The sequence below is a fragment of the Prunus avium genome, unplaced genomic scaffold (assembly GCF_965620075.1).
Source record: "Prunus avium unplaced genomic scaffold, drPruAviu1.hap1.1 HAP1_SCAFFOLD_30, whole genome shotgun sequence".
NCBI lineage: Eukaryota > Viridiplantae > Streptophyta > Magnoliopsida > Rosales > Rosaceae > Prunus > Prunus avium.
In genome coordinates, this window is record NW_028276889.1 from 257,501 (window position 1) to 262,500 (window position 5,000).

Here is a 5,000-nt window from a genome sequence, read left to right on the forward strand (position 1 = left end):
TTTGGAACACACCAGCATTCCGAATATTAGTTAGCAACCTTGTGTCGAACATTATGCGTAACCCACACGTCCTCCACAATTGCAAGAGCAACCACTTAAGTGACTCCTTCATTAAAGCCTAGCCCGTCAGCGACTCACTCCCTCAATGGAGCCCAGTCCGTCAGCGACTTACTCCCTTCGAAGACTGCACCATTTCGGTCTTCAGCTCCCACAACTCTTCCCTGAACAAAGGTCTTGCACCATCCGTCCAACCCATGTCACCAACTCGGTTTACCACAACCTTCAATGGTATGCTATAGTTCGAGTATAAGCCAATCTTTGACACTCTCACCAAACTCGCGCTCCCATCCTCCCCACATCCTGAACTGAACAAGCAACATCACTTCGTCACAAGCCAGAACCCCTGCCTACCCGACTTCCGGGCGCTTGGTGCACGGATTAGAAAACTAGGCAACCGAGCAGCAAAACCAACCATCATCCCCCATCTTAGAGTCATCCTGCTTGATGTCTTCTCACAACTTCGAGACAAACTTTTGGATACCTTCACCCTTCCATAGGATCCAGCACCAAGACGGGTTTCCAACAACCGTCACACAACCTGATTCCAACAATCATCCACAGTGACGTTGGGGTCTTCTTCCAACTTCGCAAGTCCACTACCCATCACAGGCAATGACATGCTACCTTGCTATCAAAGTTCCTCCATCACCAATCTCTTCTAGGTACGAGTCCCTCACACAGAAACCACCTTCGGAATCGATCGGCTCTGATACCACCTGTCACGGGATCAGAGCTTCACTGTTTGTATCCAAGGTGCGAATCGTTTGAGCAGAACCCACCATCTAAATCGATCGGCTCTGATACCACTTGTCACGGGACGAGCGTGCGACGCGGCGCGGCGGAAGCAAATCACAGATTTCGCTCGCACAAACGCTCCCGTGCGGCCCAGGATCCCTTCGAATCCCAGTCAGCCTTCTCCCCACTTCATGACTCTCACAACTCCGCGAGAGGTTCACCATCATGTGTCGTCTCCCATAGGCGCCAAGCCCTATGGCTAGACAACGAGTCACACTTCCTTGTGACAACACAATCACCCCGCATCCGGCAACGAACCCTCGACGCCCATACATCAAGCGTTGCATAAGACACGTCAACTGCATCGACCACGTCGCATGCCAAACTCGTGGCTCGCTCATGTCCGAGTCGAGACATGGCGATCCAACACACCATCGGTTTACCCACACTTCTGTCGGTCATCCGTTAGCAACCAAGATAGCCCACATCCTCAAGCTATCCACGCAAGCTGTCACGCTCGCATGTCGCCCAAGCCTTGGCGACATATGTATTCCGAATGTCCCACATAACCATCTATGCTTTGCATGGGGTCGCAACCCATGCGTACCGGCATCCGAATATCTTCCTTCCATCTTGGACAAGGCCGAACCCAAGCCAAGTCCATCGAGTCTCGTCAAATGCCTCGCTAGCCGACGGCATAGCGAATGCCATACGTTGACCTCACTCTTTCCAACGATGCGCAATACGAACGGCCCCGCGTGTTCGTACTGTCCTCGGGAAGTCCTTTCCCTCGGAGACATAGATTATCCTTCAACAATCTCATGCCCGCCCTTATGACAACCTCCAATGTCATAAGGATGCTCGCTTAGTGCCACAAGGGTGTAAGCACCAGGGGTGGTGGAGAGCATGACACCATGTCACCCCCTATATAGCATTTTATGCATTTAGCCTTCTGCCAGGAGGGAACATCACCTATGCACGAGGAGTCATAATTGGGCATAACTTCTTCGTACGAACTCCGAATGGCGAACCGTCAGTTGCATAGCGTGTATCTCGTCATTACGAACATCTTTCGTGTTCTGAGTTTCTTCAGGTTCCTCCCGTACCCTTCCGAAATACCCAAAATACCCCTCACACGCACAACCCGGCCAACACCAACCATTCTAGCTCTTAAGTCCTTGCCCCTTCCACACTTGGACTACCTCATAAGCGCATGGATGTCCCAACGGAGTCACGAAAGCACACGCTCAAGTGCGATCCGTGACACTTGGCCTTGCCATGCCGTGGCCTTTGCATGCCTTGCGTTGCGTTGCGTTGCCATGCCGCGCCATGCCGGGCTTGGCTTGCCTTGGCATTGCCTTGCCATGCCGTGCCTTGCCTTGCCTTGCGCCGCGCCATGCTTTGGCATTGCCCCAATCAAGGCATTTCGAGAAAGTGAGGCTATTGGAAGTTTGGGATGGCTTGGCTTGGCATGCCTACCCTTGCACGCAGCCTGCTCGCATCATGCATGAAGCCTGCGCACAGCGTGCCGGCAGCCTCCTGATTCTGTCGACAGAGTTTTTCAAAAACTTGTCATGCCACGGCTTGCACGCAGGCTGCAGGCACGCTGCGCGCAGCCTGCCGGCATGCTGCGCGCAGCCTGCTGCTTCTGTCGACAGAATTGTTCGAAACCTTGTCATGCCATGGCTTGCACGCAGATTGCTCCCCATTCAAGGCATTCAGAGACAGTGAGGCTATTGGAAGCTTGGCATGCTCACATCATGCACGAAGCCTGCGCGCAGCATGCCGGCAGCATGTCGACAGAATTTTTCAAACCTTGTCAAACCCAATTTTTATTGAAATTTCCCCGCACAATAAGCTCCCTATAATTAAGTCTATGATTTTTAGGACCTTCTCCAACTTACAAAATGATTTTTAGGACCTTGCCTTGCCTTCACATGCCGTGCCCATTCAAGGCATTCCGAGAAAGTAAGGTTATTGGAGGGTTCGGATGGCGTGGCTTGCCTTGCCTTGCCTTGCATTGGCATGCCATGCCCAAGTTGTGGCCTACACCAAGCCATTCAAGCCATGCCTTGCCTTGCCTTGCCTTGGCATTGCGCATCATCCAAGGCATTCCGAGTAAGTGAGGCTAGGCGAGGCTAAGGATGGCTTGCCTCGCCTTGCCTTGGCATGCCGTGCCCATGATGTGGCCTTGACCAAGCCATGCGTTGCCTTCGCCTTGGCATGCTGTGGCCTTGCCTTGCCTTTCCTCGCCATGCGATGCATTCCGACAAAGTGATGCAAAGCGGAAGCCTACCATGGCGTAAAAATGTCGACAGAATTTTTCGACATTTGAATAATGGGGTTTGACAAGGTTTGAAAAATTCAATAAAAATGGTAGGCTTGAATGTCGACAAAGTGACGCGAAGCGGAAGCCTACCATGGCGTAAAAATGTCGACAGAATTTTTCGGACCTTGTCCTGCCATGGGCTGCGCGCAGCATGCCGGCAGTCTGTGCGCAGCGTGCGCACAGCATGTCGGCAGCGTGCGCGCTGCTGAGCCTGTCGACAGAAATTTTCGAAACTTGTCCTGCCATGCGCGCGCGCAGCTTGCGCGCGGCGTGCGCGCAGCATGCCGGCAGCCTGCGCGCAGCATGCCGGCAGCCTGTGCGCAGCGTGCGCGCTGCTCAGCCTGTCGACAGAAATTTTCGAAACTTGTCCTGCCATGCGCGCGCGCAGCGTGCGCGCAGCATGCCGGCAGCGTGTGCGCAGCGTGCGCGCTTGGGAGCCTGGCCGCAGAATTTTTCGAAACTTGCAATGCCATGCGCGCGCACAGCTTGCGCGCAGCGTGCGCACAGCATGCCGGCAGCGTGCGCGCAGCATGCCGGCAGCGTGTGCGCAGCGTGCGCGCTTGGGAGCCTGTCGACAGAATTTTTCGAAACTTGCCATGCCATGCGCGCGCACAGCTTGCGCGCAGCGTGTGCACAGCATGCCGGCAGCGTGCGCACAGCATGCCGGCAGCGTGTGCGCAGCGTGCGCGCTTGGCAGCCTGTCGACAGAATTTTTCGAAACTTGCCATGCCATGCGCGCGCACAGCTTGCGCGCAGCGTGTGCACAGCATGCCGGCAGCGTGCGCACAACATGTCGGCAGCGTGCGCGCTCGGGAGCCTGTCGACAGAATTTTTCGAAACTTGCCATGCCATGCGCGCGCACAGCTTGCGCGCAGCGTGCTGATTCTGTCGACAGCGAGGCTAGCGAAATTTGTCTTGCCATGGCGTGCGCGCAGCTTGCGCATTCGGTCGACAGTGAGGCTAGCGAAACTTGTCCTGCCGTGGCCTGCGCGCAGCCTGCGCGCAGCATGCGCGCAGCATGTGCGCAGCATGCCGGCAGCCTAGTTCCAGATTTTTTCAAATGTCGACAGAATTTTTCAAACCTTGTCAAACCCCATTTTTATTGAAATTTCCTCGCACAATAAGCTCCCCATAAGTAGTCTATGATTTTTAGTACCTTCTCCAAGTTACAAAACTAAAAAATTCCTCCCGGATTTGTTTTAATGATTTTTTCAATTTTACGACTTCTAAAAATAATAAAAAATACTTCCCGACTTCAAATATTTATGAAACTTTTTCCCATCAGAGATTGCATGTTTCTTAGTATCCCTGCAAAAAATCACGTCCAAATACCTTGTATTGAATTATTTAGAGCCCATTATGACTCCTCGCGCATAGGTGATGTCTCTTCCTGTCAAAGGGCTAAATGCATAAAATGCTATATAGGGGGGTGTGTGTTGCCTGCATATGCATGGCAGCCCATGCCCTCCTAGCTGCAGCCCCCTTCCCCCACGCCACACCCATGTCATGTTGCCTCGATATGTTGCCTCGATATGTTGCCTCGGTATTATGGGTTTGGTGTCGGGGTCGGGGGGCTGCCACCCATGGCGGTGGTGGCCGGAATCCGGCCGCCGCCACCACGCCGCCGCCATGGGTGAGGGGGAAAAAAAAAGGCGTGGAAAGTTGCGAAATGGGGTTGTCTAGGCTTTTTTTTGGCATGGAAGAGCATGGAGTGCTAGGAACTCCTTCTCAAATGCGCGGGCATGTCGACCACAACCTCATTTCGCAACAACAACCACCCGTGTGGGGTGGCGGTGGGTGGATAGTCGCGGATTGGGGCTTGCCAAGCCAATGTTTTCAAAAAAATTCATCAAAATTAAAAACAAATGTTTTGTTG